We start from the raw sequence: 20,248 nt of genomic DNA, 5'->3' as shown, positions 1-20,248 counted from the left end.
CCACCTGTACCACTCGCTACCTGGTGGCCATGGCAACGGCCGATCTACTGGTCATTATCACTGAGGTCATACTGTTCAGGATCAATAATTACTATTTCCCGGTGAGCTTCCTGTACATCACCCCTGTGTGTAGTGTTATCGATGTCCTGATTGATGCAGCCGTAGACTGTTCTGTCTGGTTCACCGTCACTTTCACCTTTGATCGATTTGTGGCCATTTGTTGCCAGAAGCTGAAAACAAAATATTGCACCAAGAAAACTGCGGCTGTGATTCTAGCAACAACCTGCATTCTCCTCTGTTCAAAAAACATCCCCATCTACTTTAGATATGAACCGGGAGTAATAATCGACAATGTACCATGGTTCTGTTATACAAAGCCAAGCTATTATACTGAGCCTGGATGGGTGGGATTTGACAGGTTTGATACGATTTTAACCCCATTGATCCCATTCGCTTTAATCCTGTTGCTCAACGCTCTGACAGTCAGACACATTTTAGTGGCCAGTCGAGTCCGTAAGGGACTGAGGGGTCAGAGCAAGGGAGAGAATCACAGTGACCCAGAGATGGAGAGCAGAAGGAAGTCTGTGATTTTACTCTTCACCATATCTGGCAGCTTCATACTTCTGTGGTTGGGATTCGTTTTAGATTACTTTAACATCGGATATCAATTTGATTATGATTCTTTTTATATATTTCGACGAGTCGTATTTATGCTGTTGAATTTAAGTTGCTGCACAAACACATTTATTTATGTGGTGACTCAGTCCAAGTTCAGAGAGCAGGTCAAGAGTGCGGTGAAATATCCAGTTACATCAATTATTCAGTTAATGAATAAACAAAACAACTGAGAGCAGCCCAGAGGCAGGTCCCAGTGTTTCCAGTCCATGAATGGAATATTTATCCCCAGACTTCCATCAACTGAATGACAGCAGGAATCGCTGGGGATGTGAAAATACCCCCAGCGGCGGGAGTGGTGGCTGGACGAGACTAACACCACCCCCTGCAGGGCAGGAGGGTAAACAGCAGCCACAGTCTCTCCTCCACCTCCACTGGTTCGATTCTCAGCTCCTCACATCTGCTCAGAAAAAATGTTCTTCCAAAAGCAAAATGCTGGAAATCATCTCACGTGTATTGATTTTTTTTCTGGAGACTCTTAATTGAGTCCATCTCCCTTCCATTTACCCAACCTGGTCACTGCCATCTCTCTCTCCGACTTAAACAATGTTGTTGTGGGGTGGTTTGCGTCTGGACAAGCCCAGCCGAGGGACAAGGATAGGGAGTCGGGACATAGGATGAGGGAGTGGTGTCGAGCTTGGCACAGCAACCGGCCACCCCGGGGCCTCAGCTTCACGGTGCTTGGATGGATGGGGCCGAGTCCCTTCCTGGATCCCATGTTAGCTGATACTGTTAACGGTTCCCTGCCCTCAGGTTCTGTCCCTCTCTTTTTCAAATCTCCAGTTATCACCCTTATTATAAAAAAAAAACAGACAACCCTTGACCCGCTCTGTCTTTGCAAACTAACCCCCATCTCCAAACTCCCTTTCCTCTCCAAATTCCTTGAACCTGTTGTCACCTCCCAAATCCATGGCCATCTTTCCCGGGACACCATGTTTGAATCCTCCAATCAGGTTTCTGCTTCTGTCACCGTACTGAAACAACTCTTATCAAAGTCGCAAATGACATCCTATGTGACTTTGACAAAGGTAAACTTTCCCTCCTTGTCCTTCTCCACCTGTCTGCAGCCTTTGACCCGATTGACCACACCATCCTCCTCCAACACCTCTGCACTGTTGTCCAGCTGGGTGGGACTACTCTCACCTGGTTCCATGCTTATCTATCTAATCATAGTCAGAGAATCACTTGTAATGGTTTCTCTTCCTGCTCCCACACCGTTACCTCTGGTGTCCCCAAGGATCTACACTTGGCCCCTCCTATTTCTCATCTACATGCTGCCCCTCAGTCACATCATCTGAAAACACACTGTTAATTTTCACATGTACACTGACAACATCCAGCTCGCTCTCACCACCACCTCTCTCAACTCCTCCACTGTTGATGAATTATTAAACTGCTTATGTGACATCCAGCACTGGGAGGGCAGAAATTTCCTCCATTTAAGTATCGGGAAGGCAGAAGCCATTCTCTTTGGTGCTCCTACAAACTCTGTTCTCGAGCCACCAACTCCATCCATCTCCCTGGCAACTGCCTGAGGCTCAACCAGACTGTTCACAACCTGAGATGAGCTTCCGAGCTCATATTCACTCCATCACTAAGACCACCTATTTCAACCTCTGTAACATCTCCCGACTCCACCCCTGCGTCAGCTCATCTGCTGCTGAAACCGTCATCCATTCCTTTGTTAACTCTAGACTCGACTATTCTGAAGCATTCCTGGCTGGTCTCCCACATTCTACCCTCCTTAAACTTGAGGTCATCCAAAACACTGCTGCCCATGTCTTCACTCACAACAAACTCTGTTTGCGCATCAACCCCTGTGCTCATTGCCTTATTTTGGCTCCTGGTTCCGCAACGCCTCGATTTTAAAATTCACATACTTGCTTTCAAATCCCTCCATTGCCTCACCCCTTCCTATTTCTTTCCTCCAACCCTACACCCCTCTTTAACATTATAACCTCCTCCAGCCCCTACACTCCTCCCTATCTCTATAAACTCCTCCAACCTAAACTCCTCCCTATCTTTGTGACCTCCTCCAGCTCCTACACCCCTCCCGATCTCGATAACCTCCCCCAGCCAAGTGTTGACCCACTGAACCTCTCCAAATCCTTCTGCACCATCTCCAACCTGGAAATCCTGGGCACTGATTGTTATTCTCTGTCTCTCTTTCCCTGTGTCTCCCTCACTGTTCTCTGTTCATCTCTCTCTTTCTCTCTATCTCTCTGCTTCAGTCTTTAGCTCTCATTTTCTCTTTCAATTTCTGTCTTCCACCCAATTTCTCTTTCCTCACTTCCCCTCTCTCAGCTCCCTCTACCCCCCAAACTCTCTCCATCCCTTTCTCTTCTCCTCTCTAAATTACACTCACTCTCAATTGCTCTTTGTCATTCTCTTTCTCTCTCTCCCTCCCCTCTGCCCTGAATCCCTCTCAACCTTGCCCCTCTCCCAACCACACCCTCTCCCCATCTCTCCATCCCTCTTCCCTTTCCCATCTTACTCCCCCCTGTCTCTATCGACTCCCTCACTCCCTACATTCTCTCTCACCAAGTTCCTCTCCCTCTCCATCTCACCCTCCTCCATCCTCCCACTCCACCCATTCCATCTCTCATCCTCACTCACCAACCTCCCTCATGCATCTCCATGCCCTAACCACTGTCCCATTCACCTCTCTCCCCTTCCATTTCCTCTATCTCCCTCCTTCTCTCACCACATCCTCTCTCTACCCCTCCCTCTCGCTCCATCTGTCCCTCCTCACTGTGTCAAGAAAGTGTACAGGGAGCTTTTGTTTCATGTACCTGCACTGGGAGTGTTTGGTCAGATATTGTTAAGGAAGCCTGACTCTGTGTCTGACTGTTTTTTACTTGTCGAGGCATCCTTTATTTCCCAGGCCTAATTTATGTGTATTTTAAATGAATAACTTTAATAAAACAGGGAAATAAAACAAACTTATATTAAGACCCTATTATCCACATCGACAATGTACTCCAACCCCTGTGATGCTCATTGGTCGCAGAAGGTCTGGAGTGAACAGACGGACACCACATGCTCATTGATCATTGTGTATCTGATATACTCCACAGCTCATTCCTCTGCCTCCCCCTCTCCCCGTGCCTCCCTCCCTCCCTCCATCTGCAGTAAAAGCTTTGAACCATCTGTATAAAATAAACTCAGGGCAAAGTAACGGAGGTGGATGTGAAAGTGCTTCACAACCAATTAAATACTTCACAAGTGTAGTCACTGTTGCATTGTAGGAAACCCGGCAGCAAAATCCCTTCACCCTCCCCTCTCCACTCCGCTCCCCCAACCTGCCGATCCTCCTCCCCCTCCTGTCCGCATCGATCCCCCTCTGTCACACAGTCAGGAGCTGGGTCCTGAGGCCAGGACACTTGATGCAGGAGTTTTTATTGTAGTCCAGTGTAAAGTGACGAGGCCTTTGCTGGATCCTGGGAGAATTTCCTGAGCTGGAAACTCCGATTCTTTGATGCAGCAAATTGCAGTTCCAGAGAAAGCTGTGCACAGGAAAATCAGACAAAGAAAATGGTCTCATTGCTGCCATCGCTGGGAGTTCCACAGTGACAGATATATTCACTAACACAAACCACTATTCATACAAAAACTACATCACACCTTGTGGGATTGCAAGAAAATAACTTCATCTCAATACAAAACAATCAATAAACACACTAACACTGCGATCACTGCTCACGATTATTCCACATGGGACTGATGCAGCCTCCATGGATAGACCAGGATAGGAGCGGGATTTCATAAGGAGGGGGTCGGCGGGGGGGTGGGGAGGAAGTGATTACACAAAACCCCAGTGACCAGGATTACACAGCAACGCTCACTGAAGCCCAGACTGTGGGACACTCGAAACTGCTCCTCACATTCCCTCAGGTCACGATGCACCGACAGAGAGGCCTGGTCCCCACTCAGCAATGCCTCACAGGAGAGGGAGGGGAGGGAGAGAGGGGAGGGGAGAGGAGGGAGGGAATGAGTGTTGCACTATCTGAGGTGCTGTCTCTAGGACGAAATGTTAAACCGAGGCCCCGTCTGCCCTCTCGGGTGGGTGTAAAAGATCCCACGGTCACTATTTGAAGAAGAGCAGGGGAGTTCTCCCTGGTGTCCTGACCAATATTTATCCGACAACCAACATCACTAAAACAGATTATCTGCTCATGATTACATTGCTGTTTGTTGAAAAGGTCCTTCATTGACTGTAAAGCACTTTGGGACGTCCTGAGGTGGTGAAAGGTTCTGTAGAAATCCAAGTCCTTTCTTTGTTTCTTTGTCCCAAAGCTGGACATGGGACGAGCGGCTGGCGATTGGAGAATGAATATTAGCAGCTGCCTCGGTGACATGGGGAGTCAGAGAGTCCAGTCCCCACTGACTGCCCATTCCTTCTGGGCTCTGAGATCCAGTCGAGCTGGCTGGGTGTCTGGGCTCAGGCCTCGGTTCCAGTTTGCCTTTCCCGGGAGTGCGGGGGACGGGAGCCTGTTTTAACGGAGACGCAGTAAATGCTGGATTCTCCTGTTCTCTTCGCACCTTCCGGTGAGCTGCCATGGCGCTGGAAGTGGGTCAGAGCGGCGGGCGGCCGTTAGCAGTGGTTAGCAGTGCAGTCAGTGACAGCAGCACCCGGTGTAAGGTGGGGTCCCGGCCGGGGGATTGGGAGACACATCCTCCCGCTTCCTTCCTGCACTGGACTTTCTCACACAGGAGGCGGGTGTAGGGAGCGGGGCAGAGACACCTCCCATTGTCCTCACACACTCCTCCATTCTCACACCGTGTCAGCAAGTTATCACACACACCCACTGCAAGAGGCAGATAAAAGAAAGGTTCAGATCATTGAAAATCTCCCCATGTTACAGATTGTTTCAACTGTCACCACTCCCAGTGTTTCACTTTTACAACAACATTTTATTATAAAAACATCCAGACACTGAGAATATTAATAAAGAATAATCAGAGCAGATTCCAAAGGGAATATATAAGGGTTCGGAAAGATATGAAGAAACAATTAGAAAAAGAAAGAGAAACTTTGGAATTAAATTATCAAGGAATATAAAATTAATTCGTAAAGTATTGGAAAGACACATAAATAACTAATGGAAAATCAGGACAGGGATCGGGTCACTCAGGGATAAACACTACAAACTCACAGGTAATGACAGTAAAATGGCAGAAATATGAAATAATTACTTTGCCTCGGGATTTACCAGGGAGACTAACATGATGGAGATGACCATCAGAGGAAGAAATCAAAAAGATATAAAGATAGAAAGGGAGGAGATAATTGATAAACGAATCAAACTTAGAGAGGATAAAACCCCTGACCCAGATGGATTGTATCTGCAAATATTATAAGCAGTTAGGGAAGAGATAACAGAGGCTCTGTTACAGTGGAATTAGAAATTCATTAAGAGGACAGGCAGACAGATCATGTGATTTCTATATTTAAAAGGGTAATAGAACATGTCAAGGGAACAATAGACCAATGAGCTTAACATCAGTGGGAGGAAAGATAATGGAATCCTTACTCAAAGATATGATAGAAAAACATTCAGAAACTAAAACTAGATTCCAAAATGGAAGGTCAAGCATAACCAACCTTATTGAACTCTTTGAAGAAGCCATAGAAAGAGTCAATGTGGGTAATGTAGTTGATGTTATATATTTAGACTTTCATCAGGTACCACATCGTAGACTGACGATTGAATTCAGAACATTTGGAGTGAGCGGGGTTGCAGCAGAATGGATAACGATTTGGCGAAGAAAGAGTAAACAGAGAGCAGAGGTTAAAGCCAGTTACTCAGACTGGCACAAGTTGGGAAGTAATGTTCCACAAGGATTGATGCTGGGAGACTGTCGGAGGGTCAGTACTGAGGGAGTGCTGCATTGTCAGAGAGTCCGTGCTGAGGGAGTGCTGCACTGTCACAGGGTCAGCACTGAGTGAGTGCTGCACTGTCACAGGGTCAGCACTGAGTGAGTGCTGCACTGTCACAGGGTCAGCACTGTGTGAGTGCTGCACTGTCACAGGGCCAGCACTGTGTGAGTGCTGCACTGTCACAGGGTCAGCACTGTGTGAGTGCTGCACTGTCACAGGGTCAGCACTGTGTGAGTGCTGCACTGTCACAGGGTCAGCACTGTGTGAGTGCTGCACTGTCACAGCGTCAGTCCTGAGGGAGTTCTGTATAATTGAAAGTCGTGCTTTCTTTTTCTGCTCTAATCCAGCCACATTGTTTGCGAGCTCCTACTTTGCTTTGGGTTTGCAACCTCTAGTGATGAGATACTTGGCCGTGTGTGACCCAGCTTTGGGTCAGCTGCATGTGTCAGGAGAAATCAGCAATTATTAATCCCAGTTGAAGAACAACACACAGTCTGAACACAACATCTGTACTGTGTACACACACACATCGAGTGGAGACTGTCCACCACTGCAAGAGGCTCCGAGAGACAAACAAACAGCTTGTTCATCTCCACCTCATCACCAATAAGACAAAAACTGGCACCCAGACACAGGAGGAGATATTAGGACGGGGACCAAAAACTCAGTCAAAGAGATAGGTTTTAAGGAGCATCTCAGAGGAGGAGAGACAGGTGGAGAGGAAGAGAGGTTTAGGGAAGGAATTTCAGAGCTTAAGGTCCAGGCAGCGGAAGGTCCAGTACCCACATGTTCCTGCTCCAGTATCGCACTCCCAGTCAGTGGAAAGAGTTATGGTCACTCCTGGCCATTGTGGGGAGGTATGGTCACTTCCGGTCAGTGTGGTGAGTTATGGTCACTTTCGGTCAGTGTGAGTGTGGGTTTGGGGATTCAATGTAACGGATGGTTTGGAAAGAGATGGGCAGCATGTGAAAGGTTAAATAAACAGGAACACGTTGATGAAAAATCTGGGAACAAGGGTGAACAGATTGAGTTCCGAGACACTCATCCAGTTCCCAGTCCTATGTCTGGGATAATGGAATTACAACTGGTTCCCATTGATCCTGGTCTCAGGCTTCCTACAAATATTCCCTCCACTTCCCACTGAATGTTCTCACTAAGTCTGAGTTAAGACACACTTTCCTCTTAGCTCAGATGAGTGTCGTATATATTACTGCTTCGTATCTGCTTCACCGATCGAGGAGATTAAACTTTACTCCACAGACACAAACAAGCAGATTTCAGATCCCAGTCCCTGTTCACACCTACACCTGCTCACACTCACTCCCCGTTCACACCTACACCTGTTCACACTCACTCCCCATTCACACCTACACCTGTTCCTCACTCACCCCCCCCGTTCACACCTAAACCTGTTCCTCGGTCAGTGAGGGACAAGGGAAGTTTGAGGGGAACGGTTCAATCCCGATACAGAAATATGCTCTGGGTCAGCAGGTCACAGGTCAGAGAGCGTAGATCTTACTTACGGTCACTGGCGACAGTGTCAGGGAGGCTTGGAGAGAGAAAGAGAAAAACAAAGAGTTAGATAGACGTTTGATTAACAATCTTTATTAATAAACACACGAATACAATCCATCACATGGAGTGTTCATGCGATCGACCTCACTCAAACTCACAAACAAAGATCTCATTGGGTATTCACACCAGCTCGAGGTGAGACCAGGTCGAGTTACTAAAGTGCTCACAGAAGGTGAGTGTGAGGTTAGTGTGTAAGTACGTTCCCACTACGTGTGATTAATGTGTAAGTGAGCAGGGTTAATATGTAAGGGGGTCAGTAATCACATAGACCCCTCCCCCACTGCCCATTTGTGTCACTCTCTGTTTCCTGATCTCGGGACATTCCACACACAGCAATGACCACAGATATCCCTCACAACCTTCACTTCCTGATCTGCTTCAGATATTTATTACACAGAGGCTTATTCTCCTTTCACCCTCTCCAGCTGTTCCCCAGATGTTCGTCCAGCTGTTAACATTCCATTCACACATCAGTCTCCACCTCACTGCTACCTCTGGATCTGTGTGTGTGTCCCGAGTGAGATTTCATCACACTTAACCCATACGACTATTCTAACCTCACCCTCTACATCATGTCAGCAATTCCACCTTGTTTACTCACTGAGAGAGGCTTCAAAATCCTGAAGGGTTTTGATGGAGTAAATAAGGAGAAAGTGTTTCCAGTGGCAGGAGGGTCAGTGACCAGAGGACACAGATTGAAGAGAATTAGTAAAGAACCAGAGGGGGAGAGGAGGAGAATTTTATTTTTACACAGCGAGTTGTTGTGATCTGGAATGTTCTGCCTGAAAGGGCGGTGGAAGCAGATTCAATGATAACTTTCAAAAGGGAATTGAATAAATATTTGAAAAAGATGAATTTACAGGGTTATGGGGAAAGAGCAGGAGAGTGGGATTAATTGGATAGATCTTTCAAAGAGCTGGCACAGGCACGATGGGCCGAATGTCCTCCTTCTGTGCTGTCTGATTCTCTGATTCTGTATCTGTACAATCTCCCACTGTCAGTCTCTGTTTACACATTAACACAATCACAAACATCCATTGGGTTGTATTTTGGAATTGATGCATTGCTGGGAGTTACGATGAGAATGAAATATGAAGTGAATCTTCCGCCGGCACTGGGCTGGGCCGGAGAAGCGCTCGTTACTCACAGACATTGGCCGTCCCTTTGGGGATTGGGAGGTACGAGCCCGCTGTCCACCGTCGGCCTTGAAAACCTTTCTTACATCTCCCGCAGTCCGGCCCCGTCGTGTTGTGTTCACACTCACAACTCAGCTTCCCCTTCTCCAAGATACAGTTGTTGGTGTGAAGATTGCACTTTCACCTGGTAACAAACAACAACAGGCTGGTTTAAAATAACCTGATCAGCTCTGTTCGACAGCGGACTCTCCACTCCGGGACTCCGCTCCCCCTTTACCAGCTTAGCTCTGGAAACTCTAACATTTTTCTCCCCACTGGTTCCAGTGTTAGTTCACCGGGAACTCCAGCTTCAGATCAGGTGAATGAGCAACATTCAGTGATAGAATGAGTATGGTTTACAGAACAAACAACTCTTCTTTTCAATAGAAATCTCCAAGAAATGTGACGGGAAAACTGACAGGAGTGGATATCAGTGATTCAGGATAGAAAAAGGAAGCAGAGTGTGGGGTTTGGGATCAGTTGGCTAGATCGGGACACAGGCACAGACTGGGAAAAGGCAGGTTCGGGACTGAAGTCAGGGACAACCTGCTGGTGAAATTTTTTTTAAATATTCTAACGGACACAATCGCATTGTCACGCTCTTGTTTTTTTCTCCTCGGAAATATTGTGTGTGCCTTTAAGACTGTGAAAGTATTAGTGCACCTTTAAAACAGAAAGTACCGGACACTCACTCTGCCAGATTGCAAACTGGTTGCCAAGCAACAACAGCAGGAGAGAGAGGACACATGATTCAATGTTGCAGTTTGACTTTTGAAACTTGCTGGCAAAAACTGGTTTTAAGCACACAGAGTTCTGAGGTAATTTGAACTGAAGAAGCTGTGTTATTTCTCTCTCTCAAAATTCTACAAAGCTTCAAGCCAATTTAATTCCCAAAGAAAAATAAGAAAAGCTTTTCTTCACAAAGTATCGGTATTGCTGTGTTCATCATTGAAGCGCACAATTTAATAATCCAAAAGCCAAACTGAACTGCTGAGTTCCTATCTTTGAAGGACCTTTAATTTCCATCGGACCACTGTGAAGACTTCAAGCGACCTTTGACTTTTTCTATATTGGAAGACTCTATTTGTCAGGAATGTAACTTGCAAAGACTACTTTTTCAGTCAACTAATTAAAAACTGAAGTACTGTTAATTTTTAGTATATATATGTGAATGCGAGAGTTAGTTTTTTTAACAAGAAGTTATAACATCTTTAGACATTGGTTTATCATAGTCACGTTTCAGATTTTAAAAAATAGTTCATTTGTTGTTATCTAAAGATACTTGGTTAGTTCCACTATATTTGGGGGTTACCATGGTGTTCAATTTGGTTGCTTTTTCTGATTTGGAAAGCTTAAAAAATATGCTGTGACCTGTGGAGCAACGGGACTGAATTAACAGTGCATTGCTCCCACTGCAATCAGAATCATATATCTTAGCTGGGGGCTTTGTCCTGCATGGTTTCAACATATTTTAATTGGGGGTTGATCTGGGATTTGAACCTGGGATCTCTCACACATTGACAGCGAATCCATTGCTTCACTGATAGTAGCTGTGCCTTCAGCTGCCTGGGCCCAAAGCTCTGGAATTCCCTCCCTAAACCTGTCCATCTCTCTACCCCTCTCTCTCCTCCTTTAAAACACTCTTTAATACTGACCTCTTTAGCAAGCTTTTGGTCACCTGTCCTAATATCTCCTTATGGATCTCAGTGGCATATTTGGTCTGATTTACTCTCCTGTGAAGCAGTTTGGGATGTTTTACTATGTTAAAAGTGCTATATAAATACAAGTTGTTGTTGTTTAGTAAGTGTGATTTGGAAAGGCCCAAAGTGTTGGACCCGTCTCTCTGCCGTGAAGCGTGAGAACACTGCTCTCGCTGACTCTGTATTAACAACATCGAGCCGCTGTTTAACTCACTGCGAAGGAGAAGCTTCAATATCTGCAGATTGGACATTGCACAGTTTGTCAATTCACAGTTCTGTGAAATATTTACCAAACTAAGCAAAACACGGACAGTTCCTTGGAGTCAAATGAACGGCATCGTAAACATTTTCCTGCTCCTATTCTCTAATTAGTGTCTGAAGATTCTCCTGGACTAAAAGCTCGAGTGAGTCTCCCAGAAGCTGAGTGTAGAATAATGAGGTAATGGCTCCGAGTCCCGGAGATTGTGTGATGGGCGAATGGGAATTCACTGATCGAGACTGAATATAGATTGAACAGGAAGGAAGTGTTCAGTCAGAATCATTCATTAAATCATCAGCGGCTTTGATCGAGTAAATAAGGAGAAACTGTTTCCAGTGGCAGGAGGGTGGGTGACCAGAGAGACACAGATTGAAGGGATTTGGTAAAAGAACCAGAGGGGGAGAGGAGGAGAATTTTATTTACACAGCGAGTTGTTGTGATCTGGAATGTTCTGCCTGAAAGGGCACTGGAAAATCCAATAATAACATTCAATACTACAAGGGGAAAATTTACAGGTCTAAAGGGAAAGAGCAGGGGAGTGGAACTAATTGAATAGCTCTTTCAAAGAGCCAGCACAGGCACGATGGGATGAATGGCCTCCTTCTGTGCTGTCTGATTCTCTGAATCCTGATGAGACTGGATGTAGGCAGTGTTGAGAGTAAAGGGACAGATTCTGCTCGCTCCATGCTGCTCGATTGGTTGAACACTGAGCAGGAAATGGCTCCCTCATGGTGAGCCAGCCAGCAGGACTCTGAAAGCTCACTAACAAGTCCATCACCAGGGACAGGGGGAGCTGTCACAGTGCTGCTCTGTACAGGCTGTCACAGAGACATTCAGGGAAGCTTTTACAGTCCACACAGGGGCAGCTGACAGTGCTGAGTGGGCCGAGGGAGGGATCCCGATCTATCACTGTAAAACCTCACCAGTTACCGAGTGCTCACATCAGTGAGTCTGAGCAGAAACAGTGAGAAGCTCTCACCCTCCGGGAATCTCCGACAGAGTGAGAGTGATCCCAGATATTGGCCCTGATCGTGGCCCTGTCCCAGATGTTGACCCTGATCGTGCCGCCCCCAGATGTTGACCCTGACCCGGTGCTGCCTGGATGTGAAGTGTGGGGTCAGTGACTCTGTCCAGAAGTGTTGAGAAGCTCTCACCGCCTGCGGATGTCCAGGTTGGAGATGGCGTAGAAGTATTTGGAGAGGTTGAGTGGGTCAACACTGGTGGGCCCAGTGGCCGGCCGGAGCAGCCTGAGCCGCAGGTCGGTCAGGGTGAAGAAGTCCCTCAGATCCTTGGTGGTGTCCAGCTGGCCGTACAGTGAGGCCATGTCACGGAGACGGGGTCCCCCAAACAGGGCAAAATGCTCCTGGATCACGAAGCGGACCATCTTCTCCACATAGCCCCTGGAGTACTCCTCCGTACAGATGATGTCCAGCACCGAGGCCGGCCTCAGATCCCGGGCCCTTCTCGGCTCCATCCCGAAGGAGTTGAGGCAGTCGGCTCTGGTCGGGCTGCCACGTCCGGCCATGGTCCAGAGACTTCTCCAGGACCATCTGCTCCGGCCGGCCTGTCTCGAAGGTGATGACTATGTCCTCGGTCAGCTCGATGCTCTTGCCCCAGGACAGAGTAATGTTGACCAGGAGCGGCTCGGGGAAACTCCTCCAGGAGACACTTTGCCAAAAGGTGTTGGGAATCCGCCCCTCGTCATCCAGCATCAGCTCAGGCGGGTGTACGAGCTTGGGCGTGCGAGCGTCACACTCAAAGACCAAAGGACAAAGAACAGTACAGCACAGGAACAGGCCATTCGACCCTCCAAGCCTGCGCCGATTTTGATGCCTGCCGAAACTAAAACCTTCTGCAGTCTGGGGTCCGTATCCCTCTATTCCCATCCTATTCATGTATTTGTCAAGATGCCTCTTAAACGCCGCTATCATACCTGCCTCCACCACCTCCCCCGGTAGCAAGTTCCAGGCACTTGCCACCCTCTATGCAAAAAACTTGCCTCGCACATCCCCTCTCAGCTTAAACCTATGTCCCCTAGTAACTGACTCTTCCACCCTGGGAAAAAGCTTCTGACTATCCACTCTGTCCATGCCACTCATAACTTTGTAAACCTCTATCATGTCGTCCCTCCAGCTCCGTCGTTCCAGTGAAAACAATCCGAGTTTATCCAACCTCTCCTCATAGGTAATGCCCTCCAGACCAGGCAACATCTTAGTAAACCTCTTCTGTACTCTCTCCAAAGCCACTTGTTGTTGCACATGTACGGGTTCTCCTGGAAATGGAGACAGGAACAAAATGGGTTAGATACAGAGTAAAGCTCCCTCTACACTGTCCCATCAAACACTGCCAGAACAGATACAGCACGAGTTAGATACATGTCATGACCGAGTCAGGAGGAGTGCACTGTTTTTATAGTTCCACTTCTCCACAGGTCACAACATACATTTAATTTATTTCCCAGTTAGCAATATGGTCAATCATAGATCAGAGATTCTATTTTTATCCCAAAATAAAATACACCAACCAGTTTTCTTCAGTAAACAACAAAATTATTAGTTTATTATAAAACAAGTCTTATCCAGTAACGAAGCAAAGCAATAACACACAAATTGAAATATATGTTCCCATAGCCCCTCTCTCTCACACACACACACACACACACACACACACACACACACACACACACACACACACACACACACACACACACACACACACACACACACAAACACACCAAAAAAAAGAGATTTACTCTTTCAAGCTCTATGAGAAAATAAAACAGACAAAAACAAATATTTTGGCCCAAATTCTTGAAGAAAAAAGAGAAGATATGAAAAGATGTCAGATGTCCTTTTTCTCCGGTTTGGCTTCCCAAAAAAAGCGTTGATGGCTATCACTGGGATCTTCCTAGAACAGTTATTTTCAGGCGACTGTGAAGATCAGTTTGGGCAGGCTTTCCAGGAGAAATGTGGTAACAGTTTCCATCGGTTTCATACACTTCCTTCTCAGGACTTCTTAAAGAGATGGAAAAACTGGCAGGTTTTTCAAAGAGATGGAACAAATGGAGTTGGGGTTTGCACTCTTGGCAAGTTTTCTCCGACTGTCTTCAAAGTAGTTCACACTCCAACTCTATACAAAGTGAAGCCAAAGACATCTCAGGAGTCAAGCCTCCTGACCCCTATAAATCTTGACCTGTCACTTCACTGTAAACATCTTCATTGAATCAAAAAAGCCCCCTGCTGGGTATTTATCTGATAACAGGTGCCTTCCAGTAGTTAACAAAAACAAGAAATACTGGATTCACTCAGCAGGTCTGGCAGCATCTGTGGAAAGAGAAGCAGAGTTAACGTTTCGGGTCAGTGACCCTTCTTCGGAACTGACAAATATTAGAAAAGTCACAGATTATAAACAAGTGAGGTGGGGGTTGAGCAAGAGATAACAAAGGAGAAGGTGCAGATTGGACCAGGCCACATAGCTGACCAAAAGGTCAGGGAGCAAAGGCAAACAATATGTTAATGGTGTGTTGAAAGACAAAGTATTAGTACAGATTAGGTGTGAATATACTGAATATTGAACAGCAACAAGTGCAAACAGTAGTTGCTGTTTGCACGCCAACTCCAAAAGACCTTCTGATAACCTCTTTAAAAAAAAACACCAATTCCAGCATCTATGGAATCTTTTTTTTTTAGTTTTAAGACACAAATCCTCAAAATTTAACAAAAAAACGGAGCATTCGTAACACCCCCATCCTTGGAGGAATGAAACAGAATTTTCAAATGCATGGAAAAGTATGGAAAAACAGAAGGTGAAAATTTTTAAAACACATTTACACATTCATTCTCATTCACTTTTTACTTGTAGTTAATAGAGTTCTGCTTTCTACCACCTTTGCACTCATCTAACTGAAAGCACAGTAAGATTCTGGATAAAGCATCCGCAATTACATTATTTTTCCCTGCAATTTTAATAATCTTTAAATGATAATGCTGCAATAGTAAACTTCATTGGAAGAGTCTGGCATCCTGATTTTTGAATTTGTCCTCAAAGGCTACAGTGCTATGGTCATCAAATACCAGTGTCTCTCTGTAATCGTGGTGGACATAGACTTCAAAATGCTCAAGAGCCAATAACAAACCGAGGGTTTATTTTTTCACTGTTAAATATCTTTTTTGATGTCTATTTAACTATTGGGAAAAGTATCCCACTGGCCTTTCTATACCTGATTCATCGTCTTGTAACAAGACTGCACCAATACTCAGGTCATTAGCATCAATCGCTACTTTGAAGGGCTTAGTGAAATTTGGAGCAGCCAACACGAGTTCATTAATCAAAATGGCTTTCAGCCTCTCAAATGAAAGTTGGCACTTCCCTGACCACCCTACCTTGGTGTTCTTTTTTTGTAACAAATCTGTCAGTGGAGCCACTATCGTACAAACATTTGGTTGAAACCACATATCCTCAAAAACTTCATGATTTCTCATTTAGTCTTAAGGGTAGGGAACTCCACCAATCTTGGTACTTTTGCTGTTCTTGGCAACACTTATCTTTGCCCTACTATATGCCCTAGGTAGGTTACTCTCACTTTTGCGAATTCACTTTTAGCAAGGTTTATTATTAAATCAGCTGATTGTAATTTTCCACACAGAGATTCTAGTTGTTTCAAGTGTTCCTTCCAAGTGTCGCTGTATACCAGCACATCATTAAGGTAAACCACACAGTTAGGAACACTGGCTCCCACTTGGTTCATTAGTCTGAAAAGTTGCTGTGGCATTTTTTTTTGTCGAAATGGCATCACTTGGCACTGGGAAAGACTATGACAAAGGCTGATATTTCTTTGAGGATACTTGCCAGTATCCCTCTAACAAATTTGTTTTTGTAAGAAACATAGCACTGCCCACTCTGTCACTTGTTACGACTTGGTGAGGAAGGGGTCTAGGGGTTCCCTCTCAGCCTTTACTTGGTTTAACTGTAACAGGATTTAATTTTTAAAAGCACATGTTTTTAGCTCCCCCTCAGTAAATCCTTGTTCACTGTTTTCCAACTGCAAGGCAAAGAAATCAATCAGACAGGTTTTCTTAGATTTAAACAAGAAAGGTGGAAGTTTATTAATCTTAAACTCTAATTCGGTTAATGACTACGAATACGTGACGTGACCACGCTAGCGTGCATATGTGATTAAACACACATGCAGATAGAGACAGAAAAAGTAGAAAGAATAAAGGAGAAAAGTTTGAGGCAATAGCTGGATTCTATTTACAATCCATTGAGTTCGATGTGGAGTGTTTGGTTGCTGGTAAGTCTTGCCATTTCATTGGGGCCCAGTGCACACTTTAAAACTTGTTTCGATGTTGGAGTCTTTGCTCTCTTGAAGTTTAAGTGACTTCAGTGGATCCAGAGAATAGTGTGAGAGAGAGAGAGAAAGAGAGAGCGGCTGACTTCTTCCAGGATCAGTTGCAATCTGCAGTCTCAGCCAGGCTGTCCTGTGAGCAGTTCGAAACCAGACTTGGGCCAGCAGGTTAGTTATGTGACTCGCTTTTTTAACAAACTCCTTCGTTTGTGGATTCCAAAGCTCTCGGTCAGAGGATGTAGTGCTGTCTTTTGCAAGATGTCCAGACCAATCTCTGTTAATTGAATCAGTGAGCAGTTCCCCTTGTCTTTTCCTGGCTGACTGTCTCTTAGGATGCAAATGTTTTGCCAGCCACTCCTGATCTCTTTAAACAAGGCATCTCTCCACTCCAGCAACAGTTTAAGATTAATGTTCATGTGGCAAAATTAATATGCCTCATTCTTGACAGGTGGGGCTCTTCATCACACATAACAGTCTTCGAAGCAAGTCTGGTAGGAGTCTGCCTTTGTTACTGCATTAACTTTTCTGCAGTCTATGCAGAGTTTAGTTGAACCATCAAGTGTAGGCTATAATACCACTGGGGAACTCCAGCTGCTTTGACTGGGTTCAGTTAGGTAGTTTTCCAGCATGTATTGGATTTCTGCTTTTACCTGGGCCTGTTTGTCTGGACTTAAGCAATAAGGATACTGTTTTATATGAACGGATTCCCCGATATCCACATCATCCTGGTTGTGCCTACAGACTCTTTTTAAAGTCGCGAGTAGCCTTGTTAGGTCTTCTCGTTGTTCTGCATCTAAATATGAAAGCATCGTGTCCAATCTCCTTAACAATTCAGTATTAGCTAACCGGATATTAGGAGGTTCAACTGAGAATTGTCTAGGTCTCCTTCTGCCTCATCCTCACTATCCCTTTCATCCTTCACTGTCCCTGTTACCGAACAAACCTGTACTGGCTTATCCTCCTCCCGGCAATGATATTGTTTCAACATATTGGTGTGATATTTCCAATTCTTTTTCCGGCGATCTGGGGTGAGAATCAAACAATTTACTTTATCCATGCTTTTGACCAATTTAGACGGACCACTGAGCTTTGCTTTCAATGGTTCACCCTGTAAAGGCAGTACTACTAACACCTCATCCCCTGGTTGAAATGTTCAGATCTTGACATGCTGCTCTGCCCATTTCTTCATGTTTGTTTGGAAAGCATTAAGGTGCTCCTGAGCCACTTTTCAGATTCACGTGAGCCGTGCCCGGAACATGGATACATAATCTAGCACAGAAGATTCATCTCTCTGTTCCAAAAACCTTTCTTTAATTAGTTTTAGAGGACCTCTTATCTCATGTCCAGAAACTAATTCAAAAGGACTAAAACCAGTCGACTCATTAGGTGAAATCCTAGTGGCAAACAAAAGAAATTCTAGCCCTTTAGCCCAATCATGGGGATATTCATGACAGTATGCCCTGATCATTATTTTGAGGGTCTTATGGTACCGTTCTATAGCCCCTTATGCCTTTAGATGGTATGTTGAGGACTTTAACTGTGTTGTACTCAAATTACCCATAACTTGCTGAAAGGTTTTAGACATCCAGCTGGAACCTTGATCCGACTGACTCTCAATTGGTAATCCATATCTAGTGAAGAATTGGGTTAACTTCTGTACCACTAACTTAGCAGCAACTGTCCTCAAGGGAATGGCCTCTGGGAATCGAGTAACCATGCCCATGATAGTGAATCTATATTGGTATCCCGCTTTTGTTTTCGGTTAAAGTCCCACACAATCTACCAACATCCTACTAAAAGGTTTGCTAAAACTGGTCTGGGAATTAGAGGTGCCAGTTTAATGGCAGGTTAGGGTTTTCCCACATCTGGCACGTTTCACAAAACTGCACCACGTCCTTGGAAAGACTTGGCCAGTAAAAATGTTGACTTATACATGATTGGGTCTTCCGGATCCCCCACATGTCCCACTATAGGAATTTCATGCATTATCCTTAATAGTTCCTGGCGATACTTGAGCAGTGCCATTATCTGGTGAACAACTGTCGATTCTTCAGCTGCAGGTCTGTAAGGAGATCTCCCACTTCCTTATCAGAATTCCATTTTTAACATTGCAGTCTGCTGGAACTCCCTTTGCCTCAGCTTCAGTTAGAGCTTTTCCTGCCTCCAACTTCACTTGGATTTTATGTGACTACTGGAGAAACGACTACCTTCGTTCTGGCCAAATCATTCTCCAGGATTAGGTCAACCCCATCTCCTGGCAAAGTATGGGTAACTTCTACAGTTACTATTCCAGACATTAGGTCACACTCCAGGTGTACCTGTTACAAAGGTACGGGTATATACTCCCTGCCAATTCCATTCACTGAAACCTTGGCATTCAGTGCACTCTCTGGTGGAAAAGTTATGGCTTTCCCAGCAAAAGAGTTTGGGTGGTTCCTGTATCCCTAAGTATAACTATAGGTTTACCTGCCTCACTTGAGGGATAAGGAGTTACTTTCACTTTTGACAAGAATTCCCTATAACTGTCAGTTATCTTATTCACTACCCCGGCACTCACAGCGGGTTTTTTAACTTGGCGTTACAGCTGGAGTCACAGCTGATTTGTCATACTCTTGGTCAGGACCCTTTCTCTGCATTGGCTTTGTGTACCCCAATAAGTCCCATGTGTTTACCCCACAACTGCCAGGTTCTGCACCAAGGTGTCCCACTTTGTGACAATGGTAACACTTGGGCTGCGGACCTCACTTCCACCCTCAGCATCTTCCTTTCTGGCCAGAGGAGGAGATCCCGAGGCGTTCCCAGCTGTCCCTTCTTGTTGCTGGCTACTTGCCTTCCTTTATTCTCCCACCATCTATCCCTTTCTGGTTTGTGGAGATAATAGACAAAGAGTATGGGCTTGTAAACAAGCTCGTAATCATCAGTGATCTCAGCTGCCTGTCCGGCTGTTGAAACCTTCTAGTTCTCTACATGGGTTCTTACTAATAGAGGGAGTGAATTTTTAAATTCTTCCAGGAGAATGAGTTCTTCAGGGGGGGGTGCGGTTATTATACACGGCCTTTACCTTTGGTGCCCACATCCAATGATCTAAATTAATTTGCTTTAGCTTTTCAAATTCTATACAAGTCTGACCAGGCTGTGCCACTTCTACTCCGTACGTGGGCTGGGTTCGTGTACTGGCACTTTGACAACTGGCTGCTGGAGGACGAGCAATTCCAGGATCCATTCCGTTGATTCTGGGCTGACTGGAGAAGGAAGCAGGAGGGCATCCATTCCTTGATGCTATGGTGGGATGTGGGCAAGAGGCACATCCGTGTCTTCTATCAGGAGTACGTGCAAGGGTCGATTAAGTGATGGGAAACCGAGAGAGGGCGCCTGGAGAGGAAGGTTCTTGACTTGGAGGCCAGTCTCGGTCAGGCCATCCTGGACACGGCCCTGTGGCCGGCCTACAAAGAGAAGAAGGACACGCTGAGGCAGCTCGTAGGGTCTTGAGGCACATACGTGAGGTCGTGGATCCAGATTCTGGAAGATTTGGACCGTGCCTCACCCTTCTACTCACTGGGAAAATGGCAGGGGGACGTAAGCAGCTCGTTGAGCTGCTGGCCGACGACAGATCCTCTTTTATGGATCCAGAGGGTA

At 45.6% G+C, this 20,248-nt stretch overlaps 1 pseudogene; it reads right to left on the bottom strand.

Moving 5' to 3' along the window:
* Nucleotides 1-5,250: 5,250 nt before the first annotated feature.
* Nucleotides 5,251-15,746, bottom strand: LOC137345738 (netrin-G1-like; annotated as a pseudogene).
* Between the last annotated feature and the right edge of the window lie 4,502 nt (nt 15,747-20,248).

Source organism: Heterodontus francisci, chromosome 29, assembly GCF_036365525.1.
Source record: "Heterodontus francisci isolate sHetFra1 chromosome 29, sHetFra1.hap1, whole genome shotgun sequence".
In the NCBI taxonomy this organism is placed as follows: domain Eukaryota; kingdom Metazoa; phylum Chordata; class Chondrichthyes; order Heterodontiformes; family Heterodontidae; genus Heterodontus; species Heterodontus francisci.
This window is presented reverse-complemented; position numbering and strand designations above follow the sequence as displayed.